The sequence below is a fragment of the Pan paniscus genome, chromosome 2 (assembly GCF_029289425.2).
Source record: "Pan paniscus chromosome 2, NHGRI_mPanPan1-v2.0_pri, whole genome shotgun sequence".
Classification (NCBI taxonomy): Eukaryota; Metazoa; Chordata; class Mammalia; order Primates; family Hominidae; genus Pan; species Pan paniscus.
In genome coordinates this window covers 4,164,004-4,188,315 of record NC_085926.1, presented here as the reverse complement: position 1 = coordinate 4,188,315, position 24,312 = coordinate 4,164,004, and the positions used below count along the sequence as shown (strand labels likewise).

General features: G+C 41.0%; 1 protein-coding gene across 4 annotated transcripts in view; it reads left to right on the top strand.

Annotated features, from left to right (window-relative positions):
- The window catches only part of SUMF1 (sulfatase modifying factor 1), a 696,570-nt gene that overhangs the window by 292,532 nt on the left and 379,726 nt on the right, over positions 1 to 24,312 (top strand). The window lies entirely within an intron of this gene.

Sequence of the window (24,312 nt, the reverse complement as noted above, 5' to 3'; positions counted from 1 at the left end):
TGCCTGGGACTCAAAAAGTGTGCTGCTATTATCAGGTGGATTTTAGGTCATAGTTTTTAGTGAATACCTGGAAAGCACATGTGTAAATTTTATAGACATTAAAAACTCAACGTGTCTAAAATCAAGCTTATCATATTTCCTGCATGTCTCTCCTTGTATTTTTAATTGTGGGACTGACACCACTATTCACTCAGTTTCCCCAAAACGGAAATCTGGGAGTCATCTTTAATAACGTCTCTTTCCCTTTGTCTGCAAAGTCCAATCAACTTCTATGTATTGCTAATGGAATTTTCTAAATATTTGAAATCAAATCAAGATTTCATTTAAGTATTTTTCGTTCCATCCCCCTACTTGCATTGGCTACTGTCTTATTTGAAGTCTGTTTCCTACAGAAACTTTCTAACCAGTCTCTGCCTCAGTTCTTGCCACATTCAACCCGTCATATTGCCTTCAATGTGATCTTTCTAAAACATACATTTGGGCCGGGCGCGGTGGCTCACGCCTGTAATCCCAGCACTTTGGGAGGCCGAGGCGGGCGGATCACGAGGTCAGGAGATCGAGACCATCCTGGCTAACACAGTGAAACCCCGTCTCTACTAAAAATACAAAAAATTAGCCGGGCGTGGTGGCGGGCGCCTGTAGTCCCAGCTACTCGGGAGGCTGAGGCAGGAGAATGGCGTGAACCCGGGAGGCGGAGCTTGCAGTGAGCCGAGATCGCGCCACTGCACTCCAGCCTGGGCGACAGAGCGAGACTCTGTCTCAAAAAAAAAAAAACAAAAAAAACAAAAAAAACAAAAAAAAACATACATTTGATAGCATCACTTCTTAAAAGTGATTTAAGGTGCCTCAAAGGGTGGAGTATGCTTTCCTCTGACTGGCACAGAAGGATATCATGGTTGGACTACTGTCTCATTCCTCTCTACACCTTCTGGTACCTGATGTTTCAGGTATATGGAAGAACTTGCTTTTTCCTGAACTTAGCTTGTGCTTTTTCTTACCTCTGAACATGCTGTTCCTGTGTGTAGCATGTGCTTCCCAGCCTAAAGCTCCATCTCCTCCCCACCTCACAAGCCCATTTATCTGGAACATCAGTCATTCTTTAAAACTTGCTGTTAGTTTGAAGCCTTTTGGGCCAGGGCAATGTTGAGTACTGCCTCTTTGTGCTTCCATATCAGAGGGTTATCTATTTTCTCATCTACATTCAGATTCTCCTAAGAATAGAGACACTTGTATTTCAGTGTCCAGGCAAGTAAACAATAAAAAATATTAATTTATTTTTGACATAATTGTCTGGTCTAATTTAGATGTAATCATTTGGCCTGAATGATTCAGATGACCCTTGGGTTTCTTTGGCCCATGTAAACACATCTATGAAACTCAAGTCTAACTGTTAGCTAACCAACACCTCAAAAAGTTAATTTACCCTTTCCTTTTTGATTTATCTCCTGTTCTGGAGACCTACTTATAGACTCATGTGTGCTGACCATCATTTTGTCAAATGCATGATGAGGGGATTTCCTTGTGTATTAGAGAATCCTGGAATAGATCGCGGAGCATCTGCAATACTCCTTGCTGCTGATGGTGGCAAAATACTTAGTAGTTAGCAAAATTCTACATGATAGGGGTGAAAAACTGTTATAAGGAGCAAGGTGTTTATTCAGCCATAAAGTATCCTCTCTCCTTAAGGGCATCGAATAATTCTTTTTAACAAAATTTGAATTTGAGATTAAGATTCTGTTGAAGTCTTCATGTTAAAGTCTCAGCAGTATTCTTCTGATGCAAATGCAGAGTTTGGGTGAATGGCATAGAGCACTACATTGCCACCTTCTTCAAACTTTTTCAACTTTTCCATCTTATAAAAATGTTGACATGTAGTTCATGCAACAGTGACTGACTTCATCTGCTTCTGGGTTTATTTTTCCTACAAACCATGAAGAGAAAGCTGGCTATTCTCCTTTTTGTACTAAATATAAGGTGTAAGGAATGAATCAAAGTTCATTTTTTTGTTGTTGTTAATGGATATCCAACTGTTCCATCATCATTTGTTGAAAAGACAGTTCTTTTTTCACTGAATTATCTTTTCACCTTGTCAAAGTTTAGTTCACTATATATGTGATGGTTTAATCCCAGACTCTCTACTCTGTTTCATTGATCTATTGTCTGTTATTGGTGACAATACTACACTGTCTTGATTACTGTTGCTTACTAGGAAGTTTTAAATCAATAGTATAAATCTTCCAACTGTGTTCATTTTTCAAAATCAAATGCAATTTTAAAATTAACTGCCCTTCCTTATTCCCCACTCCTGTCTTACATCACGCTTAAATTGGTGCATTGGTCAGCGTAAACTTAAAGTGGCAGTTCTCAAAGTGTGGCCATTGGAACTTGTTAGAAATACAAATGCTCAGGCCCTACCCCCAGATATTTTTAGTCAGAAAATCTAGGGCACTCAGCAATCTGAATTTTAACAAGGCCTCCAGGTGATTCTGGTACCCACTAAAGTTTGAGAACCATTGATATAGATCATTTTTCTACTCTAGGGTTCAGTCAACTTTTTATGTAACTAGCCAGATAGTAAATATTTTAGGCTTTGCAGGCCCTGTGGTCTCTGTAAGGATGACTTGACTTTACTGTTGTAGCACAAAAACAGCCATAGACAATATATAAATAAATGAGCATATTGTGTTCCATTGAACTTTACAAAAACAGATGGGGTGGTGGGCAGATTTGGTCTGCAGGCCATAGTTTGCCAATCCCTGTTGTATTCCATTCTCACCTCTCCCACATCTAAATGCTTGGCATTTGTCTCATTCTTATTGAAAATCTATGTTCTACATCATTTTAGAACCTCTTTAATTTAGAACCTTTTAGTTAAAAACCTCTCAAGGAAAACTCTCTTGCTGAGTAGTTCTTTTAACGAGGCTTTTGCAGTGCTGAAGTTTGATAGTTCATCTCTCTCCAGCTAGTCCTTAATGCCTGATACTATACTGTTTATTTAAAAAGCACAGTTTATCATTTAGCCTCACTCTTGAGCATGCCATTTGCACAAGCCCTACATGATGGCCGTATGCTACAGGAGCTTTTAAATCACTGCAGATTGCCAGCCCCAAACAGAGTATTGGTAACGGTGATTGCATTAGTTTGTTAGGGCTTCAGTAAAAAGGTACGCAACTGGTTAAAACAAAAGAGATTCACCCCATAGTTCTGGAGGCTAGAAGTCTGAAATATAGGTGTCTGCAAGGGCATGCTTCTTCTAAAGGCTCTAGTGGATCCTTTTTTCCTCTCTGGGATTCTGGTGTTGTTGGCAATCCTTGGTGTTCTTTGTCTTGTAGATGCCTCGTTCCAGTTACATGGCCCCTTTTCTCTGTGTCTTCACATTGTCTTTTCTCTTTGTGTCCAAATTTCCCCTTTTTATAAAGATACTAGTCATATTGGATGAGGAGCCACTCTAATGACCTCATCTTAATTTGATTATTGTTAACTCCTATTTCTGTAAAGTCAGATTCATAGATACTGGGGATTAGGACTTCAACATTTTATTGAGGAACACAATTCAACCTATAATAGTGATTAAGGTGGAAGCTGAAGTTTAATAGCAGCTGTTCTAGATAGAATCCTCACATGTGAATTTGCCAGCGTTATCTGTTCCATCTGTTATACAATGCAATATTTACCTCTGGGAAAGCTGCATAGAGACATCTTTGCCTTACTTCAGGAAAAGAGACAACAATTGCAGTTTTCTATCTACTTTTTCCCGAGAGAGAAAAATATTATTACTTGTACAGCAGATGTTAGAAGGGACTCAAGCTATCAGCAGGGGTTTAACCAATACATTGCTGGAACAATATCTACCATGGTTGTTGAATATAGCATGTGCTCAATTAGTGGAAGAAATGTCCAGAGTTTAGATGGAAATTGATATTCATTCATTTATATCAACTGTAACCAGTATTTGTTAAGCTCTTATTGTGTGTTCAGCACTGTGCTAAGTGCTTCACATATATCTCATGAAATCCTCACCACAATACTGGGTAATATAATGTCTCCTCTTTACAGATGAATCTTAGAGAGATAAAGTATGAAATGATTTGCTCAATGTAATTACCAGAAAGTGGCGAAACAGAGATTTTTACCCAAAGTTGCTTGAGAACTCATTAAAAAAACTTTTTAAATTGAAATGTAATATGTACACATAAAAGTATACATTCTGTAAGTGAAGAGGAAGCCCATGTTTTTAACCACTGTGCTAATTTTATCCCACTCTGCAATTCATTTGCATAAAATATTTATTGACCACCTACTAATAGTTTAATGATTAGTGATGTGAAGACCAACCTTGCTTCTGAGCAGAGCTGGAGCTGGAGATGGCAGATCTGTTCATCTCTCATCACATTATTAAAGGCTCAGAACTCAAGGCTAAAGAGTTTTATATTTATCCTTGGGCAAATCTGTGTCATCGAAAGTTTTTAGGCAGGGTAGAGACACAATTAAATTGAAATTTTGCATATGTTTTTGGGCAGGTTGAGTCAGTAATAAATGTAGATTTTGTCCATGAGTTCCAAAGTGTAGTCCTTAAGATTCAGACCACATGGGGGTTGTGATCATGTTTGGAAAGAGAGGAGTTCTTTAATTCCTATTAACAAATATCTAGTTCTGATTGAAGGGATATAGTGTGCCACACTGTAAACTCCCTGAAAATAGAGGCTCTGTATTGGGTAATGGTCAGTGCCAAGTGCCTAAGAGAGTTTTAAACTTTTATGAGCACAATAAATATGCATGTATAAGACTCTGGACAGAACTGGACAAGACTATGGCTCTCTATCATTGGAATACTGTACTTCATGCTGGGCTTTCCAAGAAGCAAGTGACAAAGAGATGCCTGCTTTATCTTCCTCCTATATCTAAAAAGTAGTTAGCAAGTGACAAAGAGATGCCTGCTCTATCTTCCTCCTGTATCTAAAAAGTAGTTAGCAAGAGACATATTACCTCATCATTCTCAGATAAATATAAGTCAAATCTTAGGGCTTGCTTCTTTGACCTTTCTGCTGTGCTCCTTGCAGAGGGAATAGGCAGGGTGTATTGTCTGAGTTGCCACCGCTACTGATAGGTGAAGAGCCAGCTGGACTTCCTGGGTCGAGTGGGGACTTGGGGAACTTTTCTGTCTTACAAGGGGATTGTAAAATGCACCAATCAGCGCTCTGTAGCTAGCAAGAGGTTTGTAAAATGCACCAATCTGCACTCTGTAAAAACACACTTATCAGTGCTCTGTAGGGAGTGAGAGGTTTGTAAAATGTACCAATCAGCACTGTGTAAGATGTACCAATCAGCACCCTGTAAAATGGACCAATCAGCACTTTATAAAATGGACCATTCAGCAGGAGTCTAAGAGTAGCCAGTCACAGGGAGGATTGGAAAAAAGGCATTCTGATAGGACAGAAACAGGACATGGGAGGGGACAAATAAGGGAATAAAAGCTGGCCACCCCAGCCAGCAGCAGCAACCCACCTGGGTCCCCTTCCATGCTGTGGAAGCTTTGTTCTTTCGCTCTTCACAATAAATCTTGCGGCTGCTCACTCTTTGGGTCTGTGCCACCTTTAAGAGCTGTAACGCTCACCATGGAGGCCCGTGGCTTCATTCTTGAAGTTAGTGAGACCATGAACCCACCAGAAGGAACCAACTCCAGACACATCTTGGGGGCTTATCCGGGGTATCGCCACGTGGTGAGTACCATCAGACCCCTTTTGCTTGCTGTTCTGTCCTATTTTTCCTTAGAATTCAGAGGCTAAACATCAGACACCTGTCGGCCAGTTAAAAGTGACTAGTGCAGCCGCTGGACTAAACACATGGGTGTCAGGCTTTCTGGGAAAGGGCTCTCTAACCACCCCCGACTCTTCAGAGTTGGAAGCATTGGTTTGCCTGGAACCAGCTTCTGCTTTTCCTATACTTCTGGACTGAGCTGAGGGTCAACAGAGAGGAAAGCCATTCAGCTCTGGGGTCCCAAAAAAAAGTTGGTTGGCCCTGCAGCCATGAGTGGAACTCTTAAAGTTACATCACCCAAGTGAGACTCGCCCATCTGTCCTATCTATTCTGACCCTTGCCTCCTGGGTCCTAATGCCTGTCAGACAAACTTCCTTCTGCCTCTCTTCTCTGAGGCTAGTCATGCTTCTAAAAACCACTCCTGTCTCTGGTGCTCTTCTAGTTTCTCCTATAAGAATGATTTCTAGTATAAATTTTGGGACTCTGTTCCCTTCTTTAGGCACCTGGGATCACCAATTAGAAAGATATAATTTTTGCCCAAGGCCCTGTTGCTGGGGACTATCTGGAATTTTAGGATCCCTTCTCAGACTAGCAGGCCTAACAAAGGCTATTCATGAAGCTAGGATATGGGAATTCTCAGAAATTATATCCTTCCTATTCATATGATGAGAAGTGTGGACAAAAGGCATCACTCCTCCAACCATGGAGATCCCTTCCCTCCCTCATGGTATGGTCCTCTGCTCCATTTTGAGGCATATCATCTTATAGGACAAAGGTAAGGTCCCAGTACTAACAGGGGAAAATGCTTAGGACTCTAACAGGTTTTGAGAATTCATCAGTAAGGGTCACTAAATCTGATTTTTCTGTCCTGTTTGTGGTCTAAGAGGAAAGACAAGGGTGCAGGTCTTCGAGAATGTGTTGGTAAGGGCCACTAAATCTGACCTTCATTGGTCCTCTTTGTGGTCTAGGAGGAAAACTAGCATTTCTGCTGCTGCATTGGCGAGTGCAACTATTCTGATCAGCAGGGTCCAGGGACTGTTATGGGTTCTTGGGCAAGAGGGGGATCTGCTGCTGCATCAGTGAGCACAACTATTCTGATCAGCAGGGTCCAGGGACCATTGCAGGTTCTTGCTCGGGGGGGAAAACAAACAAATCAAAACCACGGGCATTTTTTTTTTTTCAGCTGGGAAACACTCAGGCATCAACAGATTCACCCTTGAAATGCATCCTAAGCCATTGGGACCAATTTGACCTACAAACTTTGAAAAAGAAGTGGCTCATTTTTTTCTGCACCATGGTCTGGCCCCAATATTCTCTCTGTGATGGGGAAAAATGGCCACCTGAGGGAAGTATAAATTACAATACTATCCTGCAGCTTGACCTTTTCTGTAAGAGGGAAGGCAAATGGAGTGAAATACCTTATGTCCAACCCTTCTTTTCATTGAAAGATAATCCACAACTATGCAAAGTTTGCAATCTACATCCCACAGGAGGACCTCTCAGCTTACCTCCATATCCTAGCCTTCCTACAGCTCCCCTTCCTATTAATGATAAGCCTCCTTTAATCTCCCCCGCCCAGAAGGAAATAAGTAAAGAAATCTCCAAGGGACCACAAAAATCCCTGGGCTATTGGTTATGTCCCCTTCAAGCTGTAAGGGGAGGGGAATTTAGCCCAACCCGGGTATATGTCCCCTTCTCTCTCTCTGATTTAAAGCAGATCAAGGTAGACCTGATCTTGCCAAGGTAGACCTAGGGCAAATCTTTGACTTCACTTGGAGAGACGTCATGCTATTGTCAGATCAAAACATGGCCGTTAATGAAAAGAATGCGGCTTTAGCTGCAGCCTGAGAATTTGGAGATACCTGGTATCTTAGTCAAGTAAATGATAGAATGACAGCTGAAGAAAGGGACAAATTCCCTACCAGTGAGCAAGCTGTTCCCAGTATGCATCCCCACTGGGACCTAGACTCAGATCACGGGGACTGGATTCATAAACATCTGCTGACCTGTGTTCTAGAAGGACTAAGGAGAATTAGGAAAAAGCCCATGAATTATTCGATGATGTCCGCGATAACTTAGGGAAAGGAAGAAAATCCTTCTGCCTTCCTCGAGTGGCTATGGGAGGCCTTAGGAAAATATACTCCCCTGTCACCTGACTCACTCAAGGGTCAATTTATCCTAAAAGATAAGTTTATTATCCAATCTGGCACAGATATCAGGAGAAAGTTCCAAAAGCAAGCCCTGGGCCCTGAAAAAAATCTGGAGGCATTATTAAACCTGGCAACCTCAGTGTTCTATAATAGGGACCAAGAGGAACAAGCCAAAAAGGAAAAGTGAAATCAGAGAAAGGCCGCAGCCTTAGTCATGGCCCTCAGACAAACAAACCTTGGTGGTTCAGAGAGGACAGAAAATGGAGCAGGCCAATAACCTGGTAGGGCTTGTTATCAGTGTGGTTTGCAAGGACACCTTAAAAAACATTGTCCAAAGAGAAACAAGCTGCCCCCTCGCCCATGTCCACTATGCCAAGGCAATCACTGGAAGGCGCACTGCCCCAGAGGGCAAAGTTTCTTTGGGCCAGAAGCCCCCAACCGGATGATCCGACAACAGAACTGAGGGTGCCTGGGGTAAGCGCCAGCTCATGTCATCACCCTCACTGAGCCCCGGGTACGTTTAACCATTGAGGGCCAGGAAATTGACTTCCTCCTGGACACTGGCATGGCCTTCTCAGTGTTAATCTCCTGCCCTGGACAGCTGTCCTCAAGGTCGGTTACTATCCTAGGAATCCTGGGACAGCTTGTAACCAGGTATTTCTCCCACCTCCTCAGTTGTAATTGGGAGACTTTGGTCTTTTCACATGCCTTTCTTGTTATGCCTGAAAGTCCCACACCCTTATTAGGGAGGGACATATTAGCCAAAGCTGGAGCTATTATCTATATGAATATGGGGAACAAGTTACCCATTTGTTGTTCCCTACTTGAGGAGGGAATCAGTACCATCAAGCTATTCATCAAATAGCCAGTGGTTCTAACAGTTTTGCTGACTTTCTGTTTGGCTTCTCACAGGTGATTCTCAGTACAGGCTTGTGTGTGTTCCAGGGCAGGGCTGTAGAAATGGAAAATATATGGTCTTCCCCACTCCTTTCCAAGGTAATTCATAGAAAAATATAAGATGATGGCTGTCTATTAGAAGACTGATGTTGGAAATTAAGAAACAGGTTCAAACCTAACAATACATCTTGATCTCCCTTTATGATGTGGACTGGTAAAATTGAAAGAACAGGGAGTGGCAGTTAGGAAACCCAGATGTTGTTTTAACTCTGCCCTACTCACTCTAGACCTTGAGCATGGCACTTACCTTTCATAGGCTTCAATTTCCTCTCATACAAAGGAGCTGGAAGACTGTTCCTTTACAGAAATGTCTGAGAAAGTGGGTCCAAGGACAGTATCCTGGATGTCAGTACAAGAAAACCAGAATATCAACAAAGAGATAGAAGAAAGATCCTGTAATAGGTCTTTGAGAGATACATTGGAGAGATTTTCTTACATCTTTATAAAGTCTTTATAAATTCCCATCCTCCCTCCCTCCCTCCCTCCCTCCCTCCCTCCCTCCCTCCCTCCCTCCCTCCCTCCCTCCCTCCCTTCGTTCCTTCCTCTCTCTCTCTGTCTCTCTCTCTCTCTCATCTGCATGAAAAGGAAGGTTAAAAAGGGGCAAGGAGATTAAGCCTGCTTTGGTACAATAAAAACAAGGAGAGATAATTGGTTGTTGGAGTGTTTTTGTTTCTCTTCTCTTCAATAGGCAAAGTGCAGTGACCCGGAAACCCTAGCAGTCTACCGGGAGAAGAGTGGAGGCTACATTTCCTAGGTGTAGCAGTAGACAGTGATTTTTTTTTTCAGGCTGCTGCTTAGTTCAACACCCAATGACTTTACATCAGACATTTGTACATTTTTGATCCATGCCAGGCATTTTTCTTCCTTCAGTTGGGCTAAATAAGAACTTTACATTTTTAGAGTGCCAGCAATGGGCACTAACGTGATGAGTTTGTAGTTCCGTGAAGCATTCCACATTTTTCATTTTTTTTCATTACTTTCAAAACCTTTTTTTTTTTTTTATGAGGGAGGCACAGTGAGATGGCTGAGTAGAAGCCTCCATTGATTGTCCCCGCAACAGGAACACCAAACTTAACAACTATCCACACAAAAAAGCACCTTCATAAGAACAAAAAATCAGGTGAGTGATCACAGTACCTGGTTTTAACTTCATATCACTGAAAGAGGCATTGAAGAGGGCAGGAAAGACACCCTTGAATTACTGACACCACCTCACTCCCATCCTTCTGGCAACAGCCGCATGGCATGAAGACAGAATATGTATGCTTGTGGGAGGACAATGCAGTGACTGAAGGACTTTACATTGAAACTCAGTGCTGTGCTGTCACAGTAGAAAGCAACACCAAGCTGAACTCAGCTGATGTCCACGGACGAAGCATAGACAGGCCCTAGCAAGAGGGGCATTACCCATCTCAGCAATCAGAACTTGAGTTTTGATAAGCCTTGCCACTGCTGGGTAAAGGGCTCTGGGTTCCTAAATAAACTTGAAAGGCGGTCTAGGCCACAAGGACTGCAAGTCCTAGTCAAGTCCTAGTCATGTGCTGGGCTCAGAGCCAGTGGATCTGGGGGACATGCAACCTAGTGAGACACCAGACAGGGCAGCCAAGAGAGTGCTTTACCACTCCTCCCCCAACCTCAGGTAGCGCAGCTTGCTGCTCCAGAAGAAACTCCTTTCTTCCACTTGAGGAGAGGAGAGGGAGGAGTAAAGAGGACTTTGTCTTGCAACTTGGATATCAGCTCAGCCACAACAGGATAGGGCATTAGACAGAGTTGTGAGGCCCCCATTCCAGGCCCTAGCTCTCAAATGATATTGCTAGGTACACCCTGCACCAGAAGGGAAACTGCTGCCTTGAAAGAAAGGACCCAGTCCCAGGCAGGATTAATCACCTGCTGACTAAAGAGCCCTTGGGCCCTGAAAAATCAGCAGTGGTAGCCCGGTAATACATGCTGTGGGCCTTGGGTGAAACTCTGAGATGTGCTGGCTTCCAGTGTGACCCAGCACATTTCCAGCAGTGATGGCTATGAGAAGAGACTCATTCTGCTTGAGAAAAGCATAGGGAAGAGTAAAGGGGACTTTGTCCTGCAACCCGGGTGCCAGCTCAGCCACAGTGGGGTAGGGTACCAAATAGGCTTTGGGGGAGTCCCTGATTCTAGGTCTTGGCTCTTAGATGGCATTTCTGGACCTGCCCTAGATCAGAGGGGAGCCCACTGCCCTGAAGGGTGAGCGTCAGGCCTGGCAGCATTCACCAGAAGCTGACTGAAGAGCTGTTGGGCCCTAAGTGAACATTGGTGGTAGTCTGGCAGTACTCTCTGTGGGCCTATAATGGTGACAGCTATGGAGAGAGACTCCACTCCCTATGGAAAGGGGAGGGAAAGTGGGAAGGACTTTTTCTTATGATTTGTGTGCCAACTCAGTTGGTAGAGTAGAGCACCAGGTAGATTTCTAAGGTTTCCAACTCCAGGCCCTGGCTACCAGACTGCATCTCTGGACCCACCGAGGGCCTGGGAGAACTCACTGACCTGAAAGGAAGGACACAAGCCTTGCTGACTTTCCCACCTGCTGATTGTAGAGGGCCTTGAACAAACATAGGTGGTAGCCAGGTAGTAGTTACTGGGCGAGATCCAGTGCTGTGTCTGACCCAGTGTAGTTTCAGTGTTGGTACCCACAGGGGTGCTTGTGTCACCCTCCCCTAGCTCCAGGCAGCACAGCACAAAGAGAGAGACTCCGTTTGTCTGGGAGAAAGTAAGGGAAGAGAACAAGAGTCTCTGTCTGGTAATCCACAGAACACTTCTGGATCTTACCTAAGACCACCAAGGTGGTATCTCTATGAGTCTGAGCATTACTGGGCTTGGGGTGTTCCCTAAAGCAGATACAGCTGCAATGACTAAAAATTTAGATCACAATACCCAATTTCTTTTGAATACCTGGAAAGCCTTCCCAAGAAGGATGGGTACATCTGTGAAGCCCAAACTGTGAAGACTACAATGAATAACTCTTCAATGTCCAGACACTAAACAACATCCACAAGCATCAAGGCCATCTAGGAAAACATGACCTCACCAAACAAACTAAATAAGAGACTAAGGACTAATTCCAAGGAGACAGAAATATGTGACCTTTCAGACAGAGAAGTCAAAATAGCTGTTTTGAAGAAACACAAAGAAATTAGAGATAACACAGAGAAGGAATTCAGAATCCTATCAGATAAATTTAACAAAGAGATGGAAATAGTGAAAAAGAATCAAGCAGAAATTTTGGAGTTGAAAATGCAATTGACATACTGAAGAATGCATCAGGGTCTCTTAATAGCAGAAGTGATCAAACAGAAGACAGAATTAGTGAGCTTGAAGAGAGAGTATTTGAAAATACACAGGCAGAGGAGATGCAAGAAATAAGAATAAAAGAGAATGGACCAAAGCGGGCAGATCACTTGAGGTCAGGAGTTCGAGATCAGCCTGGCCAACATGGTGAAATCCCATCTCTACTAAAAATACAAAAATTAGCTGGGTGTGGTGGCTCATACTTGTAGTCCCAGCTACTTGGGAGGCTGAGGCAGGAGAATTGCTTGAACCTGGGAGGCGGAGATTGCAATGAGTCAAGATTGTACCACTGCACCCCAGCCTGGGTGACAGAGTGAGACTCTGTCTCAAAAAAGAAAGAAAAAGAATAGAGCATGCCTATAAAATCTAGAAAATAGATTCAAAAGGGCAAATCTAAGAGTTATTGGCCTTAAAGAGGAGGTAGAGAAAGAGATAGGGGTAGAAAGTTTATTTGAAGCAGTGATAACAGAGAGTTTTCCAAACCTAGAGAGAGATATCAATATTTAACTATAAGAAGGTTAAAGAATACCAAACAGATTTGAACTAAAGAAGGCTGCCCCAAGGCATTTAATAATCAAACTCCCAAATGTCAAGGATAAAGAAAGGATTCTAAAATAAGCAAGAGAAAAGAAACAAATAACATACAATTGTGCTCCAATATGTTTGGCAGCAGACTTTTCAGTGGAAACTGTATAGGCCAGGATAGAATGGCATGACATATTTAAAGTGCTCTGGGAAAAAAACTTTTACCCTAGAATAGTATGTCCAGTGAAAATATCCTTCAAACATAAAGGAGAAATTAAGACTTTCTCAGGCAAACAAAAGCTGAGGGATTTCATCAACACCAGGTCTGTCCTATAAGAAATGCTAAAACGCAGTTCCTTAATCTGAAAAGGGTTAAGAGAAGGATGTTATTTAACAATAAGAAATCATCTGAAGGTACAAACCTTACTGGTAGTAGTAAGTACGCACAGAACCACAGAATAGTATTACACTGTAATTGTGGTGTATGAACTATTCATATCTAAGTAGAAAGATGAAAAGATGAACTGATCAAAAAAATAACTACAACTTTTTGAGACATAGTACAGTAAGATATAAATAGAAAAAACAAAAGGTTTAAAACTGGGCAAAATGAAGTTAAAATGTAGAGTTTGTATTATGGTTTTTTTGCTGGTTTGTTAGTTTGTTTATGCAATCAGTGTTAAGTTGTCCTCAGTTTAAAATAATGGATTATAAGATATTATTTGCAAGCTTCATGGTAACCTCAAATAAAAAAAACATGCAATGGATGCACAAAAAATAAAAAAAAATACCACCAGAGAAAATCACCTTCACTAAAAGGAAGGCAGGAAGAAAAGAAAGAAGGAAGAGAAGACTGCAAAACAACCAGCAAACGGATAACAACATGACAGGAGTAAGTCATCTGAAGGTACAAACCTTACTGGTAATAGTAAGTACACAGAGAAACACAGAATATTATTACACTGTAATTGTGGTGTATGAACTATTCATATCTAAGTAGAAAGATGAAAAGATGAACTGATAAAAAAACTGCAACAACTTTTCAAGACACAGACAGTACAATACTTATCAATAATAACATTGAATGTAAGTAGACTAAATTCTCCAATCAAAAAACGTAGAGTAGCTGAATGGATAAAAAAAGAGACTCAACGATCTGTTGCCTACAAGAAACACACTTCACATATAAAGGCACACACAGACTGAAAATAAAGGGATGGAAAAGGATACTCTGTGTAAATGGAAACCAAAAAAGAGCAGAAGTACCTATGCTTATATCAAATAAAATGGATTTCAAGACAAAAACTATAAAAAGAGACAAAGAAGATCATTATATAGTAATAAAGTGGTGAATTCAGCAAGAGGATATAACAATTGTAAATATATATGCAGCCAACACTGGAGCACCCAGATATATATGAGCACATATCTATCTGTGAGTCTGAGTGAATAAAGGAAACATTATTAGAGGTAAAGAGAGAGATAGACCCCAATACAACAATAGCTAGAGACTTCAACACCCCACTTTCAGCACTGGACAGATCCAGACAGAAAATCAACAAAAACATTGTACTTAATTTGTACTTATAGAGCAAATGGACCTAATAGATATTTATATAACATTTTATCCAATGACTGCAGAATATACATTCTTATCCTCAGCACATGGATCATTCTCGGGATAGACCACGTTAGCTCACAAAACAAGCAAACATTCAAAAAAAATTCAAAAAAATTGAAATCATATCAAGTATCTTCTCTGAACACAATGAAATAAAACTAGAAGTCAATAACAAGAGGAACTTTGGAAACTATACAAAACATTTGTTTATATCTCCATTGTAACTTACTGCATACTGCCTTGTATTTTATGTTTATCTTTTAATCATCTAGACCATAATAAGTTCCTTGAAGGCAGAGACTGTGTTTTTGGCCTCTTGGTAATTGCAAAGGATGCCGAGTACAACACCTAGCACAGGGCAGATGCTCTTTGAATTGAACTCAATTGGACTGAATTATCTTGGGTTGTCTAGCAATTAAGGCACTAGTTTAAATGAAATAAATGCTTTTCTGTGATATATTAAACTTCCTCATACCAGATATTGGGCAGCGCTGCCAGACCCAGAGACTGAAAATACAAAGTACAATATGGGATATATGACTTGAGTACGGAAGTATCATTCTTGTGGGATTAGCATCCAGAGGCTAAATAGTTTTTAACTCGGTGACAGGGTAGAAGTAGTCACTTCTACAGACTATGTCTGTTGTAATAAAAGTAATTACTAATAGATGCCTGTCTGTCTCATTTCTGTGGGAAGAACTTAAAGTCTTAATTGCCTTATGCTGGAAAAAGGAATAAATAAAGAAGCGTATAGAGATAAGCAGAGCTATAAGGGAAACAAAATGTAAATCACTCTGATGATTAGAGAGAAGAACACAGGGAAGAAGAAATCCATGGACTCATTACAGCAGGATGACCCAGAAGTCAACTCTTGCCCTTCCAGTGATATGTGATTCTGAGAAAGTGACCCTGAGGGTAAAATATTGTGATATAAAACTAAGAAGAGAACTATTGATTTAAAAATATTTTGGGGAAAGAAGTAAATCACTTTCTACATGAAATGGAACAGAATAAAATACCTGTAATGTTGATAAATATTCCATCATAAACTTATGGATAATGACAGCCACTTGGAAAGCAACCTCAAGTGACTGTCAAGGGCTAATACTATATGAAGTGAGGAGGGAAGGTAAAGGCCTGTTCCCTGAAGTGGTTACTAGCTTAAGGAACATGACCAGCACATCTAAAAAACTGGCCCAGCAGTGAGTGAGCTAGAGAAGTAAGAATTCTGAATTGGAGATGTCTGTGATGCTAAATAACCTATTCTGTGAATTATCCCTGTGATAAGACCAAACACCAAGAAATTAAATGGGGTAGACACATCTGAGGGTTAGGGGATTATTGATTAACTTCATAGCCAGGAGGATGAAGGGTAAGAAGTTAGTCTCCAGACACTGAATGATCCTATAGGTACTCAAAGATGCAGACAGATGTGTCCAAGTCTTCTCTCTGGATCAACTTTGAAAAAAATGAAAGGCTGTGAAAATGTTTTAATGATGGCATACATTTGCATATGAAGACACATGCATTTTATAATCAGCAGCATTACTCATTCAAGTTTGCACTTAGTCAACTGGGAACTAGAAAAAAAGTATTAATTTATTTAAAATATTCACTGAGATATACTCTTTGAATTGATCTCAAATGGATTGAATTCGCTTGGGTTGTCTAGCAATTAGGGCAATAGATTAAATGAAATAAATGCTTTTCTATAGTCTATTAAATTTCCTTACTCCAGGTATTGGGCAGGGCTGCCAGGCCCAGAGAGTGCAAATACAAAATACAGCATGGGATATATGACTTAAATATAGAAATATCATTCTTGTGGGATTAACACCCAGAAAACTAAACAGTTTTTAGCTTGGTGACAAGGTAGAAGTGGTCAATTCTAGAGTCTACTTCTGTTTGAATAAAACCAATTATTGATAGATGCCTTTCTGTTCCAGTTGTGTAGGAAGAACTGTATTGGATACTGTTTTATACACTGAAGATATAGTGGGGAACAAACCAGAAAACCCCTGCTCTCATAGAGCCTTCATTCTAGCAAATATAGATAACATTAGATTAGGTACTAATTAGTTCTACAAAGTTGAAATATGGTAGGAGATAGAAAGAGTACAGGAGTGTTGGTAGGGGATGGAGAGAATTTTCATTCCAGTTTATAAAAGTTGTGTGACCTGTTGCAGGTTGTTTCCCTTCTGCAGGCCTTGTGTTTTTCATTTGTCAAATTTGAGAGACAGGCTAGATTAAAATTCCTATGACTCCTTTCTTCTGTTCTGCAGGAACCCTTAAGTCAGATGTACAGGACCAGGCTACTTTATGGTGGTGGGAAGGCAATGGCATTTTGCTATTTTATACTTTAAATTTCATAAGCCAAGTTACTCTTGTACTCTGGTGCGCAAGGTTTCTTTCTTACTTTCAGATGAAAAACAAAATTCCTAACTAGACTGCTGGGCCCAGCTTTGGTCAAGTGTTATACCTGGGGTAATTACTGCGTTCAGGGGAAAGGGACACCATGATTAGCTTGGTGTTTGATTATGAAGAGTATCTGTGGAGGGGAAGGTCTTGGGGAGCCTCTACGATGGGCAAATTGATTTTTGGTCCTGGGTTTAATTTGATGTTAGGGCATTTCCCCTCTGGAAATGGTGTGATGTTACAAGAAGAAGAGGCTCAGGGATGCTTCGGACTGACAGGGTTCATATCTGTAATCAACAGAGGCTGATTCTGGCTGCTTAAGCATGAAAGAGTTTACTAAATTAATGTTGGGAAACAGATTTGTTGTGAAGGCTAGGAGCCAGGTTTAAAGCTGAGCCCCAAATCACATCATAGAACTGATCTGAAGAGAAAATTGCTGCTGCCACCACTAAATCTTGGAATTTTGTACTGCCGCTATTTTCTCACCATGAATGTGGTTTTTCTGTAACTTACTGCTGCCAGGAGGGAAGGAGCCGTCCCTTATCTCCTTCCTTTTGCTTCAAAGCTCCTACGTCCGTGTTTGACTTGAGAACATCGCATGCCTAAAGCAGCTGGGAAAAGCAAGTACGTAGCATTTTCCATTCATATGAAGAAGGAATTTTTGCTCCCCTTCCCTCATTAGGACTCATTAAGTGGAGATTCCTCAAACATGGAAAGAGTTTCTGAATCTAGGCAGCAAATATCTACCATACCTGTTTCATGTCATTAATACCACAGGGCTTTCTTCCTCTGCACATGAACCTAAGCACAGTACCTTAATTGGCATAGGACTGGCCTGCAGGGGTGAGAAAGTCAGCCCTCCATCACAAAAGCATGCCTCGTGTCAGGAGCTATAGAAAGAAGGTTGATGTCTCAACAAGATGATAGGTCCCTAATGTCTTCCTCAGCAAACCCTGTGCACCCCTTTGAATGAATGTCACCTGTGTTCCTTTCAAATTGCCTTTTTGAAGTCTGCCAACATAAAACTAAAAGGTACATCTCCTTTCTCTGCTGAGCCCCAGCAGTTTTCCCTTACCTGAGTTTACAATGACCTCCTTCCTTGCTGACCATATGACAATTTTCAGAGAGGGTCTTATTTCAAGTTGCAGTCATATATCAAAAAAAGCTGTAATTTTGATGTATTCTGGAACTGGGATGCGGTGGTTGCCCAGATATTGGCTGGTGAGCATCCTCATCTTTCCTCCTACAATGCAGTTCTTAGAAAAACTCTTATTTAAAAATTATCAGTCTATGTACCTGTTTTCTTCAGCAGAGGGCACACAGTAGGCAATCAAGAAATATTTTTTTGAATAGATGAATGAGGCAGTGTGGAGGCCTCAAAAGAGCCCAGGTTTGGGGGACAGATCAACTGAGAGGTTGAATTCTGTTTCAGTTACTTCATAGCTATGTGACCTTTGATAACTCACTTAATGGCAATGAAACTCATTTATTCATCTATAAAACAGAGATAATAGTCCCCAGCTTGTAGGTTTGTGGCAAGGATCAGATGAAATAATGTATGCAAAGTGACTGGAACATAGTTGGTGCCCAATAAGTGTTAACTATCTTATTATTCATGCTGGAGTGGTAATTCTTTAAATTTTAAGTGAATAAATGAAAAATGAATGAAATTCCATTGATGGGTGGAAAGCTTCCTAGTGGGTTCCTGGTGAGGTTAGTTTCCCCAGGATTAGAGTCACTTTATGTGATGGTTGTGAAGGAGAATAAAAACACTGTAATTCAGACCCAGAATCCACCATCATGCCTTTCTCCATGCTGCCAGTTCTTTCTGGAGTAGCTCTGCCCCACTTCTTGGATACCTCCACACATTCTACCACATGTAGCTCAGGAGTCACCTCCTCCTCTGAGAAACCTTTCTGGACATCTCAGTCTAGGTTTGGTGCCATGCCATTCCATTTAATTCTGCCATAGTCCATGTTACAGTGTTCAACTAGACTTGGGTCACTAGCCCCAACTGCCCGACTCTTTGCAAGTTGAAGGAATGAATGGGTGGATTGTTGTCCAAATTGCGCAAGCAGATCTGATGCCTTAGGCGGGAGTCCTAACCTAAGCTCCAATATCCTCAGTAAGATAAAGATGAAACTTGACCTCCCTGCCTCCTAACAGACTTAAAAATATATTTCTTTAAAAAATTTTATATTAAATTATTTTAAAAGCAATTGTAGGCAACAATAATTTCTATACAATCATGTTGCTGAATATAACATACAGAAATGGAATATGTTTTACAATAACTATACAAAGGAGGTGAATGGTAATGTAGTTACGTTGAAATAAGGAAATAACACCAGTTTTTAACTGAAATCCATAGGCAAAAAGTGAAAATGAAAATGGTAAATAAGAAAGTTAATATTTTTTAGGGCTTGAATATATTTTTTATTTATAAGGAGTTCCTCTGTCATTGAACAGTGGAAAAACTGGAAATACAGTAAAAAAAAAAAAAAAAAAAAAACCTACAAGGCAGGGCATTGTGGCTCACACCTGTAATCTCAGCACTTTGGGAAGCCAACATGGGAGGATTGCTTGAGGCCAGGCATTCAAGACCAGCTGGGGCAACATAGGAAGATCCTAACTCTACAAAAAATAAAAATAAAAAATTAGCTCGGCATAGTGGCATGTGCCTGCAGTTCTAGCTACTTGGGAGGTTGAAGTGGCAGAATTGCTGATTCCAGGAGTTCGAGGCTGCAGTGAGCTATGATGGCTTACTGCATTCCAGCGTGGGCAACAGAGTTACATCCTGTCTCTAAAAAAGAAAAAAAAGAAAATCCTCAAGTAATTGATCAAATATATGTTTCTGCTCAATTTTTAAAAAATTTTATTGTATGTATTTATGGTGTACAACATGATGTTTTGATATATGTATCCATTAAACTTTTTGAGGATCAGAAGTGATTGTAGCTGTAACTTTGCAGGGGTTCTGAGAGCTCGCTTGCAGTTCTCAGAAGAATAGGGCTTGGTTTAGGACCAGGCTTTTTGCTTAGCTTATGCCGAACAACTAGCTTTTATTGTGTTGGGTGGAGACTGCAAGCTGACCAGATACCAAATATCTCTGCCAGGGGGAGAGACTAGGGATGTATAAGGTACTCTGAAAATGTTTTCTTCTGTCTATCCATGAGTCCATCAGTAACAATGATATTACTCAATAGCGCTTTTGGAGTTAAGTGTCTGGGGTTTTGTTTGAGAGGTGGGGTTGGGTGCAGAAGGTGGGCTGAATTAATGGTTGTTACTAGCCTCAGGACAGCCTTGGGCTGCATGAAGCATTGGTCTAGCCAAGTGTAGACAGTTTGATTTATAGAAGTAAGTCATTTGTATTGAAGCTCATGTATGAGATAAGTTATGGAGCTGATCCACATACTGTCACTTCTGTTTTAGAAACCACACTGGGCCAGGCACGGTGGCTCATGCCTGTAATCCCAGCACTGTGGGAGGCCGAGGAGGGAGGATCACTTGAGCCCAGGAGTTTGAGACCAGCCTGGACACTATGACGAGACATCAGAAAAAGAAAAAGAAAAAAAAAAATCTGGGTGTTGGGGCCTGTGCCTGTAGTTCTAGCTACTCAGGTGGCTGAGGTGGGAGGATTGCTTCAGCCTGGGAGGTGGAGGTTGCAGTGAGCTGAGATTGCACCACTGCTCTCCAGCTTGGGCAACCAGAGCGAGACCCTGTTTCAAAAAACAAATAAACAAACAAAATCCAGACTGCTCTTCTAGACTGTCCAGAAAGTGACTTCTTGGATAAACCCTTTACTATCTCTCACTGCTTTGTGCCAGGCAAATTTCTAAGTTCATTTCAAACATTAAAATTTTTCCAGTTCTGTGTTCTTTGCACTGCTCCCTTCCCCAGTGTAGTGCTTCTGTATGATCCTAATCTTTATTCACCTTTATGGCCCATAGTCTGGTCTCGGGAATATTGGTTATTTAGATATTGATGTGAGGTTACATTATGAATGCTTGTATTTTCATCATATTAATACTTGAACTGAGTTGGGGAACAAAGGTCATTGTTTCCCATTAGCAGGATTTCAGAAACCATCCAGCAAGTAGAGGAGAATTTTGAGATGATAGAAATGGCTATTTACCATGCTTACATGGGAAGGTCAGTTATGCCTGGAGTTGTCGTACCTGTCCCAGTGCATCTTTTCTCTATATCAAGCTTGTCCAACCCATGGCCCACAGGCTGCATATAGCCCAGGTTGGCTTTGAATGTGGCCCAACACAGATTCATAAACTTTCTTAAAACATTATGAGATTTTTTTGTGATTTTTTTTTTTTTTTTAGCTCATCAGCTATTATTAGCATATTTTGTGTGTGGCCCAAATCAATTCTTCTTCTTCCAGTGTGGTCCAGGGAAGCCAAAAGTTTCGACACCTCTGCTCTACATACTTGCATGTGTGTGTGTGTGTGTGTGTGTGTATATACACACACATATATATACACACATATACACATATATACACATATATACATATATACATATATACACATATACACATATATACATATATACATATATACATATACACATATATACACATATATACATATATATACACGTATATATATATATAATGTATGTATATTTATGTTTTTCTTCTTCCCTGTAGGGAGAAGCACCCCAGACTAGCAGCAGCACTCCATATTTACATGTATAAATATCTATATTTTAATGTTTATCTATTATATGTTGATATATGTATTTATATTCATTATACATTTCCTTATATGTGTTTAAATATATATTTGCATGTGTGTGTTTGTGTATAGTCATGTCTTTGCTTGTTCTCTGTTGCATGAAACCCCTAGACTGACAGACTGTGCTACACTGTTTCTTGAGAACAGCGATTCTAAAAGATGAGGCCCCCACCAGATGTTAATCCTCTGTTGAAGTGTGACGAAGCAGGCTGTACATTGGACTTCAGGTGTGAAGGCCATTTGTTCCCTTGGTGTTCCAAAGGAAATAGTCTGTCACTTTCGAAGACAGCAGAAAGAGTTTGCTGGCCGTTTTGGGGCACAGGTAGACAGCTAAAGCCTATGGAACCTGGTAATATCAGGGGTCTCCTCCTATCTGGTTGCTACCTCCCTGAGCTCCTAAGAACAGAAGAGATGGAGCTCCTTTTGTCTGGGGCAGCCATATACTCTTCAGCCCAGCTATGATGATTCAAAAGCATGCCCAAACTTCCCAGTGCATCTTTTCATAGTGGTATCACTGTTGCTTCTTTTTCTTATTAAAAATAAAGTTGAAGCCTGGCATAGTGGCTCATGCCTATAATTACAGCACTTTAGGAGGATGAAGTGGTAGAATTACTTGAGCCCAGGAGTTTGAGACCAGCCTGGGCAACATAGCGAGACCCTGCCTCTACAAATTTTTTTTTTTTTTTGAGACGGAGTCTCACTCTGGAGTGCAGTGGCACAATCTCAGCTCACTGCAACCTCCGCCTCCCCGGTTCAAGCAATTATCCTGCCTTAGCCTCCCAAGTAGCTGGGACTACAGGCACCTGCCGCTACATCTGGCTAATTTTTTGTGTTTTAGTAGAGACGGGATTTCACCGTGTTGTCCAGGCTGGTCGCAAACTCCTGAGCTCAGGCAATCCACCTGCCTCGGCCTCCCAAAGTGCTGGGATTATAGATGTGAGCCACTGAGCCTGGCCTACAAAATTTTTTTAAAAAATTAGCTAGTATGGTGGCACACCCCTGCAGTCCCAGCTACTTGGGAGGCTGAGGCAAGACAATTGGTTGAGCCCAGGAGATCAAGGCTGCAGAGAGCTATAATTGTGCCAGTGCACTCCAGCCTGGGAGACAGAGACAGACCTTGACCCCCGCAAAAAAAATAAATAAATAAAAATAAAGTTGAGATAATTATCAGAACAATTACTAATCTTAAGATATTTGTTTAGCAGCAGAATTCACTAAACTTTTTTTTTCATATTTAAACCTATAAATCAGTAAACCAAATCTCCAGAGGCTAAAATTTAAATATGGAAGATATGCAAATGAAATCAACTGTTATAAATATGTACCCATTGAGGTGATGCATTTCTTATAACAAGTAAATCAGTGGCTCAGACATGGCATCAACTGAAACAAGCAGAACTTCGTTGGCCCCTATTCATCACCACTCTGCTTTACCTCTAGGCACCTCTAGGACTACACGTCCACAGGCCAGGGAGCAAGCCCATGTGTAGGAAACTACCAGTCTTCCTCACCCCAAATTGCAATATCAGTGAATTTTCGAGATAGTAGTATATGGCCATAGATTTTAATTGTGCCAAGTGGGGACGGTTGCTTCCTGTTTGGGGATTATCTATAGTACGTGCAAAATTTTGGAAGGACAGATATATTGGCACAGTCTGAGGAAGAAATTCCTAACGACGTGGTTCAAAGAGGAACATGTTGCCTCCAGAAGTCATTAGCTTCCTATTATGGTGACTGTCTCATTATGTTGGCTCAGTGACCATGTGGGGATGTGGTAGAGGTGTTGCAAGCATTGAGTAGATTGAGTAGGGCTGGGCTAGGTATACTGGCATTGAATCCTATGCTGAATAAGGTTTTGAAGTGCATGTTTAAGGAGAAAATGGTGTATAGTCAGAATTACCTTTGAAAAATCCCTCAAGAAGACTCCATTATGGGGCTGTAAATGCTCTCTGCAGGTTCATTGATTCTCCTTTCCCCTCCAGGGCTGGACATGATTGCTGTTAATTTATTTGAGCACCAGATGAAGTAGTTTATGAGTCCCATAGTAAGAAAGTAATACAGCATCTTTAAACACTACAACAAGAACACCTCTCTGTAGGGCAAAACGCTCATGTGAGGAAAGTTCCAGAGAGTTCCAGAGCTCTTGAGGAACTCCAGAGAATCCAGCGTTAGGAACTGTGAATGATTGTTGAAACGTGAGATTTCACTCCTGTAACTTCAGGTCTCTCTCTTGTACCAGGGCATAAATTCAACTAAATGGGATGATAGGTTAATGTCCTATGCTCTTTAAATTGTTAAGTTTTTTTCTCTTTCCCTTTCTCTTTTTGAACTTACAGCATGTAGAATTGAATTTGGGTAAGTAAACGCACAGTTGATATGACCCTTGTGTAAACGTCCTTCCAAATGTGAGATTTGGTGATTTCTGCCTTATGGGTCTATAGAGATCTAGTTTAGGAAGTTGCTAATGTTTTTAGGCCAGGATTAGTAAACTGTGTTCTAGTCTGCGGATCAAATGTGGTCCATTGACTGTTTTTGTAAAGAAAATTTCACTGGAACATAGCCATTACCATTTGTTTGTATACTGTGGCTGCTTTTGAACTACAATGTCAGAGATGAGTTGTAGTAAGAAGGAGTGCATGGCTTGCAAAGGCTAAAATATTTATTGTCCTGTCCATCACAGGAAACTTTGCTCATTTCTGCACTAGCCCTTTTGTGTGGGAGGGATAGGAAGGGGAATAAGAAAATAACCACTTGCACATATGGACATAAAATGACTTCTTGTGAGGTAGGAGTTTTCTAGGTGATTCTGAGGAAATAG